This window comes from Falco peregrinus, chromosome Z (assembly GCF_023634155.1).
Source record: "Falco peregrinus isolate bFalPer1 chromosome Z, bFalPer1.pri, whole genome shotgun sequence".
NCBI classification, from domain to species: Eukaryota; Metazoa; Chordata; class Aves; order Falconiformes; family Falconidae; genus Falco; species Falco peregrinus.
The window spans coordinates 85,562,864-85,582,429 of record NC_073739.1 but is presented as its reverse complement, the minus strand read 5'-3'; the positions used below and the strand labels follow the sequence as shown (position 1 = coordinate 85,582,429).

At 46.1% G+C, this 19,566-nt stretch overlaps 1 protein-coding gene and 1 long non-coding RNA gene across 5 annotated transcripts in view; one reads left to right on the top strand and one right to left on the bottom strand.

Annotated features, from left to right (window-relative positions):
• ZNF532 (zinc finger protein 532) overlaps window positions 1-19,566 on the bottom strand; it is a 74,751-nt gene that overhangs the window by 51,784 nt on the left and 3,401 nt on the right. Inside the window, exon 1 of one of the 3 annotated variants that reach the window (XM_055791671.1) lies at window positions 23-155. The exons of 1 other annotated variant lie outside the window; for it this stretch is intronic. The gene's annotated coding sequence lies outside the window, so the exon portion shown is untranslated. Of the gene's footprint in view, window positions 1-22; window positions 156-19,566 lie in introns of those variants that run through there. One more of the 3 variants, XM_055791670.1, reaches the window with a different exon arrangement.
• On the top strand, window positions 41-12,066 carry LOC129782810 (uncharacterized). Of its 2 annotated transcripts, none has more exons than XR_008744937.1 (3): window positions 41-177; window positions 4,492-4,621; window positions 11,707-12,066. It is a non-coding gene; the product is annotated as an uncharacterized LOC129782810 (long non-coding RNA). The 2 variants fall into 2 exon arrangements; XR_008744936.1 differs by having other exon boundaries at window positions 8,876-12,054.

Here is a 19,566-nt window from a genome sequence, read left to right as displayed (position 1 = left end):
CCGCACCCCCATGCAAACACACCTGCTGCGGCCCCGCGGCCCGGCCGCGGCTGCTCCGGCCGGCGGCCTCAGGCGAGCATGGCTAAGGTCCGCGCTGCCTCGGCCGCCCGCGGAGCGGCCTGGCTAAGAGATGGTGGAACATAATGGCAGGGAGGCTCTGCCGGGACTGAGGAGAAGGTGGGGGTGGGGGTGCCTCGGCTTGCACAGATGGGGGAGACGCTCCCGTGTGATTCCGTGTGAAACGGTTCCCTGGAGTGTGCCGGGGGCGGGGAGGGCTGCCGCTGCCGCCGAGAGCTCCGCGGGCAGGGGCAGGGGCCGGGACCGGGCAGGTCGCGGCCTCCCGCATCCCGGGGCGGGGGAGGTGGTGCCCCGCTCAGCCGGCTGCGCTCGCCGAGCCCAGGCGGCCGGGGGATCTCGCCCAGAACGGGAAGGCGCCGGGTCGGTTCCGATCCCTCCGTCGGGTCCTCGCCGCGGCCCTGCGGGTAGAGACGGGGCAGGTGCCCGGGAAAGCCCTGCCCGGGTGCCCTGCGCCTTGGGGCCCGCCGCAGCCGCCGCGCCCCCCCTCGGCCGCCAGCTCTCCATCAGCAGCGGCAGCAGGCAGCGCTCGTTGCTGGCTCGGGGGCTCTACTTGGTTCGGCAGGGCGGCCGTGCTGCACGGCCTCTGTGCGGGCTGCGGGCTCTGGGCGCTCACACTATGGCGGCCACAGGTGTGTCGGTCTGGCCTCCAGACGGGCCGTGGCAGGCCGACACCTTCCCCGCCATGTGCTTCAGGGGTGCGAGTCATAGTGTAGCACTAAAAAGAAAATAAGTATCACTGCCTAGGACTTTGTCCGCTGCTGCTGCTCTTGTACCTCACTAGGAATGATGAACATGGCATGACTGCGGCCTTCCTGGGGGTACTTTGGCAGTTTGGGCTGTTGCCTCTTGTGAGAACCTACATTTGGTAACAGACTTCTGTGTGCTGCAAAGCAACCTGGTATTAATGCCATTGTCACGAATTTTAATAACAAAATTTCTTCCCTTTCTGCTGTGAGACAGCATATTTGATAGGTGTGTGGCAAAATACCTAGAATTCAGAGTTTTGGATGTGAATTGCTTTATTGGCTCACATCAGTGGCTTTGAATATGTAACACCTACCTCAAGTTTATGCTATTAGCTTGTTTTTTTACAGACCGTGTAGACAATAACTACATATTATGGTTGAAATAATGATGTTTTATTCACATTGCTTAGAAGCCTGTTGGTGAGGCGGCAGAGGCCTACTGCATTGCAGTTAACACGGTCCCCCATGGGCGTGTGCCCTGCTAGCGGCTGCGTGTGCAGGTATGGGCTGGGCAGGCCTGCACCCTGGCTCCCCGTGCCCCAGCTCCCCGCATCCCGTCTCCCTGTGCCCCACCTCCCTGCATCCCAGCTCCCTCCATCCCAGCTCCCTGCGCCCCAGCTCCCTGCATCCCAGCTCCCCGCATCCCGGCTCCCCGTGCCCCGGATGCTCACACGTCAGCTCCCTGCACCCCGGCTCCCTACGCCCCAGTGCCCCGGCCTGCACTGGGGACCAGGCCCATGTGCTTCCAGTTAACCAGAAGAGTGGCAAACTGCTCTGCTGCCTACTGTGGCAATTGTTGAGTCTGACAAGTTTATGGAATTTGAATATAATAAATTGATTTGGTAATTTATATATAAACAAATGGATTTGTGGTCTGCACCAATTTTAATGTTTAAGAAGGGCCATGAAATTTAGCTCACACAAGTCTAGGGCTCATCCTGCAAGTGACTTGTAGAATGAGGCTGTAATATTTGTAACACCCTATTTCTTCCCAATTAACTAGTAAACTAATTTGACTTAAAAAGTGAAAACTACAGTCTGTTTTCTTACATTGCATTTCTGTGGTTGGCTTGCACAATCGTATAAAAAAGATGGCAGCTGTTGCTACTACTTCGGTATTAATATCTGAAATGTTAATTGATTTCACAGTTTATACGTGGCATAAAGGTCCTTGTGCATGCTGCCTTTCAGGCAGATTTACTTGTTTGCCTTCCAGCCAGGTGCCCCTGACATCTCCATGGCAGAAAAAGTCTGTCACCCTAAGTATTTGACTTTAAAAAACTAAAATGAAGAGAATTTTAAGTATCATTTACAAGTGGTGCCAGGCTGATAGCTTTTCTCCAATGGCTTTTTAGTTCAAACACAAAATGACAGGCAATTGCAATGCAAGTGTCCCTACAATGTCCCTTTTGCTTTGTGAGGGTTTGGTAATTTTTTTAGCAGGTTGACCTTACGTCTTAGATCTCAGAATTTAGTCCTTAAGTGATTTCAAGAGCGTTTCAAGACTCTGCAGGTAAAGCTGTTTCAGTTAGCTGCTGGGAAGGCAACAGGTGGTTTTATGTTACTCCAGCATTTCCAGAGGTCAAAGATGATTTTGCAGGTGGATTGACACCATAAAAAATAAGGTGAATTTAGATTCACTTTTTCTATGTCAGACTAAATGATGCCCTTTATGTCAACTCCCAGTTTTGTTTGTTGGTTTTTTAACTCAGTAACAGAACATTTTCTTCCTGGCTAGTGAAACATCCTTAGCTTAAGCAAGAAGGGTAAGATACAGATTCCATATTTCCAATCCTAAGTTTCTCTTTCAGACTAATAGCTTTACAACTTTTGGCAAAACCTTAATACTGTCTATTGTATCAGTTGCTTTTCCAGGCTTTCACCTTAAAATTTCCTGTTTCATATTATCCACAGGACCAGAGCAGAAGCCTGCATTTCTTGTTTCAGAATACTTGTATTTTCCTTTTTATCACTGTTTAGAATGCAATGGTACTTTTCTTTAACTGCTACGTTTACATTCAGTATTAAAAAAAGACAGCTTACAACTAAACTTCCCCTTTTCAGATGCTTCTATTACTATTCTCTAAATATTTTCTTGGGGAAAAAAGAAAAATCAATTTCCTTTCCTGGTTATTAAAATAAGCCTCATATTATATTTTGGACTAAAAGCTCTAGGATTGCTTTTAGAAAGATGAGATTTATTAAAAGAAAGGGATCTCTTATGATATAAGATTAAGGACTTTGCTAAGGAGAAACTAAACCGGACTCAAAATACATCTTAACTACTATTGAGGTCAAGTAAAAATTAAAATCTAGATTTTGAATGAAAAATGTCTCTCGTTCTAGTAGACAGACAAATATATAATAGATGCACACAAACTTGCATCAACATCTGTAGGCTCTAAATTACATGTTTCTTCTATTCAGATAGCTTCTGGCCCAATAGCATGTTAAAACCTACGTTTGTCATGCGACGTGTTTATCAAAGCACTGTAGCGTTGTGGCACCTGGCCATCTGGTAGACTCTGGAGTTCTGATTTATAGCCAAGGCTCGACCCACAGGCGGATGGGTGAGTTAAAATTCACCTAATTCTTGCTCTGGATGCCTGGATCTAATCTGCAATTTGCCACACCATCCCCAGCTAGCTTTGGGGGGCTGCATTAAACCCCATCTTGTGCCTTTGCTGCAGCACTGCTTGGAAGTGGCACTGGTCTGCATCTGGGCTGAAGGGCACTCGTGCAGCAGCAGCGGCTGAGACCTCCCTGTTACTCGGTGGCTGGGTTATTCCCAGGATATGGGGGGTTCAGGTTTGCTCCTTTGCAATCACCAAACCTTCATTTCCTACCTCCTGCGATACACACGGCTGGAAGGATATTCTGGTAGATGGTGTTTTGCTTCTGCCCTTGTCATCCTGCATCAAAGAGAGGAAGGAGGGGGAGAGCCCAGACCCTGCCAGCAGCAGTGTGAGCTGGTCCCTCCTGCTGAGCAGCACTTGAGGTCTGTGGTGAAACCACCATTCTTTGAGGCTGGGTGTCACCAACAACTGACCCCTGTGCTACACGGAAAGGTTTGCTGCTCCCTGGAAGGTGGAGCCTGGGCGGTCACCCAAAAGTAAACAGACTGAGGATGGATGACTTGTTTTTTAGCTTTCATCTTTTAAAACTGAAAAAATTAAAATGTGTGCCAATTCTGCCAGACTTTTGAAGCACTGCTTGGCAATTCTTGTCCAGAATATTCTGCAGAAGCAAGGCAGTTTGCATTTTCCACTGGGATTAGCTCAGGAAAAGAGCATGGACGTGTCAGTGATAGCAAAACTACAGAGAAAGAAAACACGTGCAGACATATTCTAACTCCTAAGCCTTGAAGTGTAAGCTATGGTCTGATGAGAGAGGTCTTACTATTTAATAAATATGATTTACAAGTTAGTTTTAAATCTGGTGGGTAGTGAAATGGCTTTTACTCTACTCATTAGAGGTTAATGAAGAATGTACTTGCATAAATGTATGAATAGCTGCTTAATTTAGGAAGCAAGAGGACGTTTAATCTGAAAATTGTCCAACTCCATGTGGATAATTTTGTGGCAATGCCAATATTGCAACATAAAAATTAGAGCTATTTTTCCATTGGAGAAGATTAATTACTGGATCCATTTTTGGTCTTTTCTAGGGTCTGCTTACACTGTGAAAACTGCCAAGCATGACTGTTCAGGATTTCCTCCTAGTTATTGAGAAGCTGTCAGCTAGTTTTGGAACAGCAGCCACTGGCCACCATAGACTTGGAGTGGACGGTCACAGAGGTAAGCAAAGAGAGGGGCATGGCACGGGGAGAGTCCCTCCCGCTGCTCCAGTCTGTGGGGGATGCTTCCCTCCTTCGGTGGGTACCTCTTTCAGTGGTCCCTGTTGCTGCCTTTGCTGGCTGGGTGTACACTCAGCAGCTAGCAACCAGTTTTATATCACTGTTGCTCTGGATACAGGCACTTACCAACCAAAATAACCAGCACCTTGCTCAGAACAAAGCCAGTTTTTACACACAGTTTAAATTCAGTGCAGGCCACAACAAACTATAGTTAAAACCTGCACAGGGCAAGTGTAACCCATAAATATTTCTATATATATGCCCATGTAGAGCATACACGTTTGAAAATGGTGCTGAACTAGATTTATGGTCGGAAAGTGAGAAATCTGTTGAAACCCATTCCCAACTACAGATTTTTTCATCAGTGTTGAGCTGTCTTCCATGGCCTTTTCTCCCTGTTAGAGCTGGCTTTGAAGATTGTCTTTCAGAGAAACGAGACAAAGAAGAGGAAAAGATGAGTGCCTAAGAAGCAGACAAAACCCAGGATAAACAGATATAGTCTCAGGGCAGGGAGAATGCAAGAATACAATGTTAGGGCACTCTCCGTGGGGCAGACAACATTCAGGTCACAACTGCTGTGTGATCTGTGCTTGTGCCTCCAGCAGACACTGCCCACAGCTACGAAACATCTCCCTAACAGGCAATTTCCCCTGCGTTTAAAATATGTGTTGGACAAAGGCTGATGGCTACACAGAAGTTGGTAACTCTTGTTACCCATCTGCAGAAGAGAATCTCTAACTACATGGTGAATATTTGCAATGCCCAAGTAGCATGAAGAGTGAGACACTGTAGTAACTCTCAGGATGTTAAATGCTGGAAAAAACAGAAAACGGTAATGTCTTGAACAGCAAGAGACTCAGATTTTTAATCATCTGTAGAAGAGATGCTGAGTTCTGATACGACGCAAAGCCAGGAGGATTTGACAGGGCTTAACAATTCTTTTTTTCCGGCTGTTGACAAGCCAGAGCAAATTAACCATTATCCAAAGAAATCACGGTTAGTTAGCAAGGATCGTGGGCTTAAAATGGTTCCTTAAGGGTGGGCAATACAGTCAATACCCCAGCTTTTCCACATACACTGAGTGGTATTAGCATAATGCTGTGCTGCAGAGGTCACAGCTCCTCTGAACAGCATCTCTGAAAACGGCAGCAGCACAGAGCTTCCCACCGTGGTGCTGGGGCAGTTTGGCCTCTTCCTGCCTCAGCTGGGACAGCCACAGCCCTTGGTCTCCAGGCGTCGGCACAGGCAGCAGCCGCAGTGGCCAGGCAGCACTGTGCCAGCAGCTCTGTCCCCGCCGCAGGCAGCCACAGCTAACCTGCTAGGGTGGGCAGTGGGGTGCCCTGCCTCAGCTGCAGGCACAGAGCAGCCCTCCCTGTGTGTTTGCTGTAGCCAAAGGCACTCTGCTGTGGAAAGGCTTTGTGGCTGCCCTTCGTGTTGTGTCTCAACAGCCTTTTGGGCCCCAAGCACCAGCTGGAAAGATGAGCAGAGGTGTCTGCAATGCCATAACCCATGCTGGCACCAAGGACCCTGCCTGGGAGAGCCCCTGCGATGGGGACAGCCCCCACCCTGGGGCTTGCCTGGAGCCCGTGGGAGTGGCCCCCAGCTTGCTGTACCACCAGTATCTCATGGCTGATTTTCTGAGCACATCCCCTCTGATGTGCTGTGTGTAGGCAGGGGCTGCAATCACCTTGCTCAGGCCAGCTGGCCAGGCTATTCTAGCAGGTGTCCCCCACCTCCGAGGCCAGGGCTGCTGTGCCCTACTGGGGGCCCTTCCCGGCTGGCTGCAGGCTGAGGGGCAGGCAGCTGCAGGCACAGCATTGCCGCGGCGTCCAGGGGATGTGTGCAGCGAGAGCCGCGAGCAGGACAAGGCCCAACGTGGCTGCGGCCCTGCGTGCTGGAGGGCCGCCTCCACAGCTGGTGGGAAGAGCCTGGCCGCCCCTCCAGGGACCCATGCCTTCCCTGTGGTGGGGCACGCTGGGATGAGGCCTTGTGGGGTGTGACTGGGTGCGACTGAGCAGGAGAGATGTTCTTCAGAGCCTGTGCGTGCCCTGGAGCAGTGCTAGGTTCAGCCATGCCTGCATTGCCAGCCCCAGCAGCAGCACCCGCTTAACAAGGGCCGGGCATGGTGGCCACCCCACTCCTCCCAGGGCATCCTGCGGGCACTATGCTCACTTCTATGGCAGGAATGGTCTTTTGCCCAAATAAGGGCAAAGAGAAGAACCTGAGCATCTGTAAAACGCTGAGTCCTCACAGAGGAAGGGCAGAAAATAAAGGCGAGGTGTCCCTCATTGAAGAGGTACCCCACACAGGACACCCAGATCTCCAGATCCAGGCAGTGCCCCCCAGCAGCCCTGGTGCCTTCACGGTGTGACTTTCTACGTAGCGCTCTGGCTTCTCATCTGCTGCTGAGGTTTGGTGCAGCCCCTGGTTACGTCAGTACTGGACACAGACTTCTGGCCAGAGTGATCTGGTGATGGTCAGGCCTTCTGTTTTCACTAACAGCTGATGCAGACTGCTTTTGGATCTGAAGGGAACATGGATCTTACTCAGACCAGAAGAGCAGTTTTCCTGCCACAGGGAGAGCACGTGCACCTTGGGCGCTCTCACACCTACACATGCACTATAGAGTGAGGTCCCAAGCATATTATTAGTAAGAAAAAATGGTTTTGTTCAAAATATGCACATATACAAACTGTCTCTTCTCCACGCTGAACAGTCCTAACTCCCTCAGCCTGTCTTCATTGGAGATGTGCTTCAGCCCTCAGATCATCTGTGGCCTCCTCTGGACCTGCTCCAGTAGGTCCGTATCTTTCATGTGCTGGGGATCCCAGAGCTGGACGTGGTGCTCCAGGGGCGGGAGGGGGCATCTCACCAGAGCAGGAGAATCACCTCCTTGGATCTGCTGGCCATGCTACTGGTAACGCAGCCCCAGACACAGTTAGCTTTCTGGGCTGCAAGTGCACAGTGCCAGCTCACACAGTCCTGTTTTGTTCCACACTAAGATAACCCTCAAAGGAAATTGCTTATAGCACCTACACTAGCCACACAGAGCCCCACTGAACAGTTGTCTGGTGGCTGGTCAGTATTGTGAATGTACCACACCATGTATGCCAGCAAAACAAGTAGTTAAGGGTAAAACACTCTGGTGGAAGGTGTGTGAGCATGCAGGCAGGAGCTGTGTGAGGAACCGCACACACCTGATAAACGAGTTCCTCAGCGGGACAGAATGCAGAAAGCCAGACCAGAACCTGGGTTTTCCCAGCCTCACAAACTCAATCCTCTGCCTGTATCACCAGCAAGTTACACAACAGGACCACATGCATATTGCAACATGTAAGGCTAATGGATTTTCCCATGAGCACTACAGTCTCTTCCGCTTACTAACACCTTCCAAATGCTGGGCCAGAAACCCCTCAGTCAGCTTCCTCCTCATGCATTAGCCACCTGCGTGATTAACATCCAGTACAACAAAGCTCATCAGCCTAGGACACATAGAAAAATGTCTGTTTTGTTCCCGTAACGTGCCATATGTATGGTTTTTTTTCCTTCCTTCTCCTGATATTTATTCAAGTATATGAGGATTATTTCTGAATTATTCTTTGTACAATATCTGATTAGGCTGTGGCTGTGCTGGCTCCCACTGCTTAATGAATGAGCTGTTAGCCTTTTGCAGATGGTGCTATCAACAGCTATTTGAATGCTATGTGTTCACCTGCATTTATGCAGCACTGTGAGCAAAAGGATGGAGCTGAACGTAAACACAGGGCTGGAAGATGATTTGTTTACTGTAATATCCATTAAGTGCCATGTCATGTACAATGCTCCCTGGCTCACTCACTGTTAAGAGTCCATGGGATGGCCTCACTAGGCACTCCCTAACAGGAGCTATAGGTGGCATTTCCACAGGGCACCTTCTGACAGTGGATGCACCTTCCCTCAAGGCTGGAATCCTACAAACTGGACAGGGAGAGAAAGTATTTTTGCAATGCTTAAATTTTTAAGACAGTATCTAACACAATTTTCTCAGAATAGAAAATCTGTGTAGTTTGAGTATATATCCTACTAAACTACTGATTACCTCACTTCAAGCAATGAAGTATATAAAAAGAAATTGCTAGCATTGCTAGTTGTGATCATTTATGTATCTTTCTACACCAATATGTCCTGCAAGGTTTGGTCACTGCTTCCATTTCAGAGCCATGGCTCAGCTGCATGGGCAGAGGCAGATGTTGTCTGTGTGCTCCAGATATTTCTTTCTCCTAAAGTTAGAAACTAAGAAGTGAAAGAAGACACTGTACTAGATAATCCAAGCTAGTGGACTGAGAAAGGTGTAACTGGCACAGGTGCACCCTTGCTTTGGGAAGGTCTTTGCAGATGTTGGAAGACTTTATTGAACTGGGAATGCTGCATAGCTCACGGAGCCAATGAGCTTGAGAAATTCAACCCAGAATACAAAGCATGCTCATACATGCCTGCTTGGCAGGGCTCCTGCTGGTGCCCTTAGGACCAGCCAGGCAGCCTGGCACCGAAACAGCTGGGGACCGGGCACCCAGAGGTGATGCCCTGCAACAAGCAGCCACCCGCTGTCACTGGTAGCAAGGCATACCTGCACCTCTGTAGGAAAGTTCAACCAGGCATTTGGTACTGGCAGCAGCAGTGCTTTTACTTCTGTCTTTCCACAGCCCACCCTGTAAAATGGAATAAGCACATAATAAAATAGGGATAAAGGGGAATCCAAAACATCCAGAGCTGGACTCTGAGCAAGACATCAGAAGAACTAAGTTGAAGACCCTAGCAGCCAATTAAGAAACCTTTGCAGCTGGAAAAAGCTCAGTCAGGTGCAGTGTTGTTTCCAGCAGCAGCGATTTTTCTGCTCCTTTTCCTCTGTTTACCTCGGGAAACGCTGTCCTCACGGAGGAGGACATCAGCAGCAGCTCAGCCTGTCTGTGGTTGCTGATTTTGAGCTGCCCGTGATGTTCTTCCAAAAATCGAAGCAAAAATAAAAATAAAGGTGGCTTGCTGATTCACAGCTAGCACAGCTTGGGAGTCTTTCAAGCAATCTCAGACTTTCGGTGCTGGTACTTGGTATCTCCTGCTGGAGGAAGGACATTGGATTCATTGCCACCAAAAGCTACAGGAGATGAGTCAGGATTATACAAATTCCATTTAGCTTGTGTAAGAACACTACTTTTTGTGTTGAAAACTTCCTTTGCTGCTGCCACAAAAATACCTGCTGAACAAAACCCTAAATGCATCAATTAGCAAACTGTCACCCAAAGTGTGCGACCGTTTTTGGGTATTTGTGTGGTCTGGGCTGCAAGGGAGTGTGGGAGCAGTGGGGAAGGGGCCAGCTGGAGGGGGCTGGCGTTGAGGAAAGCAAACAAACTCAAGCGTCAGAAAAGCTTGTTGGCAGAGAAGTGTATCAGGTTGATGAAAAGCCTTCCAGAAATGGTAATAGACACCCAGACCCTGTGATGAGTCAAACCAAAAAATAACTTTGATCACAGCTTTTCATAAGACATGAGAAATGCATGTATAGTTTTGCATTTGAGTATTAATATGTATATACTGATGTAAACCCTTGGATTAAATCCAGAATATTTAAAATATTGGCAAGCTCATATTTATGTTAAACAGTTAATAATAATAACAACAAATAATCCCCAAACCCCTTAACAAGCAAGCTTTGCTCTTATATACGTAATTTTCCCTAGTGATCATTTAAGGAAAATACGATTTTACAAATGGCTAGGAGACATCTAAATTCCTCAAAATGCTATACTGACTGTCGAGAGGTCCACTTAGTTCACTGCCTGCAGCTTGGCTCAAGGGGGGAAAACGATTCCTTCCTAGAAAAGACAGGTGATATAATCACCATTTCCATTTTTTTTTAGACTGCAAATATTGCTGCCTCTATGGTGATTCTTCCACTGAACACCATTTAATAACAACTGAGCTGGTTTCTGTACTAACAGCTGTCTGGGAAATAAATCAAGAATGAGCATAAGCCGCAGAGTTTCAGCAATATCTGCTTCTGTCCCAAGAATTACTGACAGCAGGAGGGTGCAGCAAAAAAACTGAGTCTCTCTACACAGTTGCCACTTAAGTCAATGGTGAACTCACCACTGAAAATAATTAACTTTTCAGTAATGTGTAAATGACTACTGTAAATAATTTTTACATTTTAAAAAAAAGTAAGGTGTAAATGTTTACTGGGCTTTGGCATTACCCACATATGCACGCTCTGTTCTCGATAACTTTGTGTGTATTAGCATGGCAAAAGGGAACAAAATTGTTCTGCACTGGAACCACCTGCTCCCTGCCTGGTGAGCATGCTACTGCCCTACAAAAGCCTTAAAAACACCCAACAATCTAAACCACTAAAAATGCTTTAGAACACATCTGGGGTAGGGAAACGCTTCTGCTCACACAAGGCATCACCTTGTGGCATGCCCCACTGCTAATCTGAAGTACCTGGTGCTGGAAACACCCCTCTGCGGTTTGACAAATGAAGGCAGGAGATGCAGGAGGATCAAGTGCTACAGAAGAGGGAGGGGAGGAACCAGGGCAGCACCCAGACCAGGCACAGACCCAGCTGCAAGGGTTTCAAAATTCAGTGTATTTGAGCCGAACACAGAGCAGCCTGTGCTCACGGCTGTATAAACCTTCCTCGAGACAGATTAGCAATCTCTGCTGGCTTTCCCCTCTTTTGTACAAAAGGGCAGGCGGTGAGGCTCTTTTGGTTTGTTTCATGTGAAAGAAACAGATACAGGATAGTTATCTCGTGGGAAGGGGTCCCCTAGTGACAGAGAATTATTCCCCTGGGATGCAAGGTGGGCTGGCAGCATACCCCCCAGCTCCAGCTGCTCTGGCCTGGTCACCTCCCCGTAAAATCAGCATGTTTTTCTCATGCAACGTGATGGCTAACCATTATCCACAGGTAAGACAACCATTGCTGTCACTGGTGACAATACTTGGGTCTGACTGCACCTGCTGCAGCCTTGATTAGATTGTGTTTAATGGCAGGCTGCTCAGGGAGATTACAAGCACGTCGTGGGCACTGGCTCCTCCAGCATCTGCACACATTGTCTACAGGGGCTAATCCACCATTTCAGACTTGGGGTATCTTGCCTCTTTGTCCCTTCACCTCTCAAAAACCTCTGCCTCAGAAATTATGCTCCCATGCAGCTGCTGCTCCCTCACCGATGCCTGCCTACACCAGGGGCTCAGCATCTGTGGCTTCGTTCCAGCCTGGACCTCACCATGCTGCCACGCCACTCCTCTGCATCACCTCCATCACATGCCCACCGGCATGTCCCAATGTGGCCAATGTGACCCAGTGGTGGGTGGGGGATGCCGTTGCCCTTGGGGCAGTAACACTGAGGAAACTCTTCAGGTTTTGGCTGCACAGAAAGACCTTTTCACAAGATTTTAGTGGAACTGAAGTTCTCTGCAGAAGAACGTTGACACCTGGTGGCTGCTCCAGCCAACTGCTCAGGTGGCGGCCTGCAGCCCTGCCGAGGGCTTCCGTTAACAGGGAACTGAACAATTAAACAATTAGAGAAAGAAGTACAGCTTTACTCGCATTAACTATGTGCTATCCTGTACGTATCTGTGTGACAGAAGGGGTGTATGTGTACACACTTGGAGGACCACCAGAACCAGAGTTTCTGTTAATGAGCCTTGACGGACTTGTCCCCAGCCTCAACAGGCACAATGTGTTCAACAAACATGCACGCACTAAAAGCAGCCCTGTAGGCAAGGGTAGGTGGAGAAGCAGAGCAAGAGCTTCCCAGGGTCCCATCACCTGGGTGAGCCCTGCACCTCTGTGTGCAGTTACACATGCACAAGAGAGTTACATACGCAACAGACCTTTGCTTGCTTCCTCCCAGATCTTGGCCTACAGAGTCCAAGGGAAGAGAAGGTTTCACTGCAACATCCCAGGTGTCAGGGAGAGGCACGGAGTGGCACCAGACTGTAGCAACCTCTCCACAGCATTGCAGCAGAACCCGCGGCAGAGGATGGAGCTTCCTCTGGCATGGCCTTTGCCTTGGGTCCTGCTCTTGCAGCTGGTGGCACATTGCAATCACTGTGAGCCTGGTGAATACTTTGAAGGAAGTATAAAGGCAAAAAAACCACCCCTTGTTGAAATCATACTGAAAATTAAATAGCTGAATAAAAACTTAAGTTTGATATGAAAGCACACAGTATGAGATAGTCTACTGAATTCCCACCCTAAAGGTTCAATAGGCATCCAGTGTTTACACTCACAGTAAAGCAAGGTTTAAAAAAACCAAACATCAGGAGGCAGTTGTAGAAGTAGCTGTTGGGGTGCAGCAGGGTCAGGGCTGGCCACACCGGGGGCTCAGGCCAGAGGGGATGTGTGGGGGACCCCAGCATGGGCACTGCCCTCATCCACAGGCACAATCCCACCTCTGACCCTGGCAGGCAGAGCCAGGGCTGGCAGCAGGGTCCACTTCAGAGCCCCTTACAATTTCAGGAGAGAAAATAACCTCACAGCCTTATTTTTATCATTCTGTCCATTAAAGATGGATAAAAATTATTCAGTAAGTGAGCTGTGGACTTGTGATAACAACAGAATGGTAAACAGCAAAACCTGATCTGAACCCTGTTTAGTCTGTCATTCCCATGAGCTAGGCTCAAAAGCCACCGCACAATCTCTGCAGGCAGAGAAACCGTGACCCAATTCTGAAAGCCTTTCCCCACCCTCCCTTCTGTGGGAACAAAACAATTTTACAAGCCCAACGTGTGAGAAATGGCTTGGCTTCAGATAAGGCAAAAATTTACATTTTGTACTGCATGCACGCAAATAATAATCTAGGTAGCAAAGTCAACTGCTGAGCACCATCTCTCTACTCATTATGTTTTTTTTATTACTTCTACTTAGAGCTGTCCAAAAATGTCTGTCTTACAGGATTAAAACCAACTCCAGTTTTTGATACATCAAAATTCTAATTATACTTTTCTACCTTATATGCACACCATAGTTTGAACATCTTCAGATCTGGCAGGCAGATAGAGTTTAACAGGAACTATTACATCAACAGATGCTACTACCTAGTTATCTTTGCTCAGCCTGGGAATAAATTGAGGAGTAAGGCAAGAAAACATGTTTTCTTACAGAGCCACCATCTGCTAATTTGAGAAGCTGCTGTCACTGATGACTCAGTATCACTTGTATATATGGAAATATTACTAATATCATTCTCAAGGCAGCTATTATTATATGTTAAGTTTATTAGAACTAGCACCAAAATGATAGCAGTAAGAAAATATTGCAACTAATGAGTCTAAAAGGAAAATAAATAGAATTAGTTGAGAAAGGGCAATTATTTCTCTTGGGAACCTTTAGATAGCAAACCTGGTTTTCATTCTTCTTTTTTATCGTATTCTGTTCAGATAGGGAAATGTTTGTTGCTTGACACCAGACAGAGCTTTTCCACTTGTGGAAACTTACAGTTTCACACAAACATAAGTTTTGTTTATCAGAGTTTATAAAGAACTGCCAGCAGCAGAGACAAAGAGTCACAATTATTTGTTTTATAAAACAAGCTAATGGGAGACCACGAGGTATAAAGGTGTCCCAGCATGCATGGGGCACCAGGGGCCTGCTCAGCACATGCCTCATCTCATCGGGATTACAGAAGGTAAAAATAAGCTGATGGGAAGATGACAACTGAGCAAAGAGTAAAAACCCCTCATTCTTCACAGCCGCTAAACAAGTAAAAATGACCCTGTACACCAGGAGGGCTTGCATGACTTGAATTCTATCACACATACACATATAACCAAACCACAAGCCAATCCTGATTTTGCCCCAGCAGACAGACAATGAATTAGCCTTAGCTAATTATTATTTATTTATTAATTAGCACCGCTTTTCCTTCCCACTGCCCAGTGCACTGCACCTCTGCACACCAAGTACCTGCACTACTCTTCCCATCTCACTGGCTGGATTTGGTCTTGTTTCCTTGCCCCAGGAAAGTACCAGAAGACTTGATGTTTTACAACCAAAAGCAAAGATACATTTGTGTCCCAAGCAGTTACTACCCTACCACCCACAAAGAACCAGGTACGCTCAAACAGCGTGCCTGCACACCCTTAAATTTTCCTAAAGGTCATTAATATTTTCTTACGTATGAAAGTCAGATGCACCCCTTAGACCCCTCAGGAGCTGTCAGACCAGTCTGTCTTGTCAAGCTGTGTCAGCTGGCATGAGGAGACAGCCACATCCTCTGCTCTTCAGATTTTGCCAGCTCTGCAGTTTCTCTCAAGTAGCTTCACCTGACATGAGCACCTGCTGCCCTGCCCTCTTTCATTCTTCACAAAAGGGATCTCCTGCATTTCGGGTGGCATGCCTACAAGCAGAATTTGACCCAGCATTTCTTTTTCATTTCTGTTTTCACCTTTCCCTTCACATCTCACTCTATCCTCTCAGTCTTGCACCCTTCAGCCTACTCCCCACAACACATTCTCACCCTGAACCCGCAGTAGGGTCAGCAAGTCCCGCCTGGCTGGGAACCATGCCCTACAGAGAACAGGCAGGTTTGGGGAGGGGCTGAGCTCCCTTGCAGCCTGCTATTGGCAACAGGTGCCAAAAAATATGGATTTAGCATCACAGCTGGTGAAGGAGACCCTTACAGGTCTGTCCCTTTGGTCAGCAGCTGTATACTTCTGTTCACCCACTAGAGAGCATGTGGCTGCACAAAACCCACACAGCAACAAATTCAGTCTCATAAAAGATCATATTTTTCCAGAGACATGCAACACCGTGTATTCTATGAAAAGAAAGGGACTGTTACAAACCCACACACCAAAAGCACCTCTTGTTTTAGTGGCTACACAATTTCCTAGGACATCTGGTCCCGTCTCAAGTGGATGCAGGTACCCTGACTCCCAGGCCTGAAATTTTGCACCAGGATCTTGCTGATATTCTTAGAGACAGTGACAGAACACGGACCTCTGTGCAATGACACTTAAAACAGCAAAGATGGAAAGAAATTTCCTTTTGATGTACAAGTATGTTATCAGAATAATTTCACAATTGGCTCTATGAGGCAATTTTATTATGTGACTGTTTCAGGGATCAAAATCTGCAGGAGTAATTTTGCAACACAGTGAAATGGAGTGATATTTTAAGTTAACATGTAGCAGCATTTACTTTATATACCATTTAGGGCATCTCTATCTCTTGGCATTTATTTTTTAGGCATATTTAAATGCCATGTACTCTTAAGAATGATGGGCTATTAAACTATACGTTCACAGACACAGTATAAAACAAGTCTTTTTGAAAGCTTATTTAAAAGAAGTGTATCAGGAAAAAGGAAAAACGTTCTGGTTAATTTTTCTGCAAGCTGGTTGCAGTGGTATTAATTGCCTCACGCTGGCCACTTTTCACTGTTTCTGGTCTCTGATGCCCAGGGTTGAGGGAGTGAGGGCAGAGGCTTTTTGCTGCTGTTACTTCAGCCTGGCTGCTGGAATGCTGCTTGTGGGCTCTGTGCTGAAGACATCAGTCAATTAGGATTAACAGTCACTTCAAATGACTAAAAGCAACATGAATGGGCAATGCAGAAGTGAGAAACTCTCCAAAAAGACAACATTTGCTGGCCTCTGCCATGCAAGCTGTAGAAGAGAGCAGAGCTGTGGACCAGTGCAGACCAGGGTCCAAGAGCTTTCTTTTGTGAAGTGCTGCAGCTTCAAAACTTGCTATGATGGGAACAAAAGCAGCTTTGTACTTTAATCTCCAGAGAGGACATGTAAGATACAGAACACAGTGTCATTACTTAATATAGCAGTAAGCAAGCCAAATGCTCATTCAAGACCCTTCTACAGCCTAGGTATCCTGGACACAGCTAAATCCAGCACGTGAACTCTCGGGTGAGTACAACCTCAGTGGGCAGCTCCGTAGGCCCTAGCTGCCCAAGCCTCCTTGCAGGCAGCAAGGTCTCAGAGAACTGGACTCAGACTTCTTTGTTCAACCTGAACTATTCTCTCCCTTTACAGATATTTGCTTTTGGGTTGAAGATAATGACAATTTTTCATCACAAGCAGTATGTTTTTTGGCAGAACACAGATGTAGGCAGAAATGTCTGTTTGATAGAAAAGCTTCTTGCTAAATTTTTTTTTTTACTAGCTCTTGTCTTCATCATAAATAACTTCATAAATAGCAAAGTAACTGGTGTCAACCTCAGTAATACAGTCTGAATCTGACCAATTTATTGGTGCTGCTTCAGGGAGTGTTTTAGTAGTAGTAATTTCTCACATGAGAACTGAAATAAAAACTGCTACATGCTAAGTAGAATGTGCACTCTAGAAATATCTTTTTGCATCCCAGAGAATGAATGACCTCACAAACAGTTGTGAAGTTGAATGGAAGCCAAACCCCCAAGAAATTCCACATAGAATCATCAGTCCAAAGCTAGAGACCAAATTTGGAGGACCATCAGTGAATGAAAAATTACAGATCCACAAAAATTTCAGAGTTTAATTTATTGTAGATTATTTGGTGCTGAAGATGTGAGCTGAATGTGGCCAAATCAAAAGCAATGGACATCTGTTTATCTATTATCTTTATATAAAGTAGCACTACATCTGAGAAAGGATGCTAGAGAATAAGGTGCAGATGAATTGCGACCTCTTCCATCCATCCATGATCCGAAGTTTAGTGAATATAACTACTTTAGTCAAGTGTTTCTTTTATGCAGGACGACTGTAAGCCAAAAAAACTTCTTCAGCTAAAGCCTATGCAGACAAGTCTTGTGGAAAAAGGAGTGTTCTAAGTGCCATTTATTGTGAAATTAAATGGCAGAGTTTAAAACACCAGACAGACTAGGGTATTTTGTAACTATTCACTAACTGCAGAAAACTGTCTCCAGCTCAGCCTTAGAAGAAGTGGTTGCACTGCCAAATATTCATGCATCCACCACAAACAGAAGATGACATACAAACTCTCAAGCAGGAATTTGAATGTAGTCCCCGTAATGTGAGCCCAGTGTGCTAGACTCAAGCATTACGGCTGGAGAAAGAACGTCAAAAAGAACTTGGAAACTCAGTGGATAAACAGATCACCTAAAAGTGTCCTGGGGCTTCTCAAATGGAACGGTGCTGGTGCTTGCTAAATCAATGAATGCTTAGGCAGCAGAAACAAACTTAGGTGCACAGATGTGAATTCTGTAAATTAAAAAAACAGACCATGATGGAAAGGACGATGAGAGTTTGGTGGCTGTTCGCAGTACCCTTCTAATACTCTACATCTCATACTACATTTTCTATGCTTCCATTCAGGGAAAATATAGTACTGTTGAGGCCCATTTAAAACAGTGAAAATCATACATATATGTGCACATAAACTTCATACTTTTAAAGAAGCATGGTATGCACTAACTAAGAGTTATAATGCAAAAATATTTCCATAATTTTAAATTTAACTTATTAACAATCTACAGAGCTCCTCTGAAAGCATCCTTAGAATTTATGGCTTTAGTTGGTACTAGGAGATTTATCACTTTGGCTCACCAAGTAAAAGAGTTCATGACTTAATTAGCTCTGTGCACTCAAGTGAATATTTATTTCACTTATGTCCCTCTGTTAATCATGCAATTCTGCCAGCATTTTTCTCCTGCTGTGTTTAACAAAATCTGGCTCCCAGCAAGCAGGCAAGCTCTAGCACTTGCAATTTTTGTGCCTCCAAAGTCAGCATTTCTAGTGGGAAAGTGTTAAGTACCTGTTTCTCCATCACTCTGAAGGCTGCCCTAGGAAAAGCCCAGGAGGGGCACAGGAAATGGGCTGTGCCTCGCTGATCTCAGGCTAAGGTTAGAGCAGTTTCCAGAGGAATTGCAGCCTGCACAGGTCTGAGCTCATCCCCAGTTTTATGCCAGCTGCGTGTTGCCATTGCTTCTGAAGGGTTACAGCAACACAGGTTTTTTCTCTTTCTATACTTCATAAAGTACAAAGTATTTTAATGTGGGTTTCACTAACATTTATAAACTACCTCTGTTGGGCTTACAGTGTCTCATCTGACCCCACAAGAAAAAGAAACACTCCTCAAAAAAGAAGAGCCAAACAAAATATATTGTGCACAGCTAGCAAATGGTTTGCTCCCATATATCTCATCAGGGGAAAGTGTGTTTTAACATGACGGGGCTGCCCTATTATAACCAGGATCATGCCAGTGAAGATAGTATGACAGAAATTAGCAGGGAGTCTCCCACTGTAATGTGTAACAAGCCCCATCTCTGATTTATGTGCTGCAAAACCCACTCCACCTTTAACCAGCAAATAATTTCTATGATTACAGCATAGTGTGCAAACGGCTGCAGTTCTCTACCTGCCAGGACAGGTAAGTGGCTTGGCATGAAACAGCTATTTTCTGATTAAAATGAACCCATTATTTCCAGTAAAAGCAGAGCTGATAATCTAATAGGTGTTCCAAATAAAATATTTTCTTTGCAGCTACAACATTGAAACAAGAGTCTGCAGCAGCCTTCTGCGTATCACTAAGGCAGGCATAAAGCAAAACCTACAGATCTCTGAGAATCTGCAAATCACTGTTTTATAGCTACTCTGTACTTCCTTGAAAGACTGTAATGCTTCTTACAAGAAAAAAAAATATCAAATTTGGTACATTCTGACCACCTCAAAGCAGTTCTTAGGAATTTCTGTACCAATCCTCACTTGGTCCTGTGAGGCAAGTATCATGGGTACTACTGGCATTCAACAGAAGGGAAAAGAAAGGAGAAAAGCTGGCAGACATAAAGAAGACAAGATGTGAATAGAGAAGAATCCTGGGACCACTTTAAATACCTACAGCACTGAAAACCACCACATTCAGAGAGAAATTAATCTGAGCAGATTCAGCTCTGC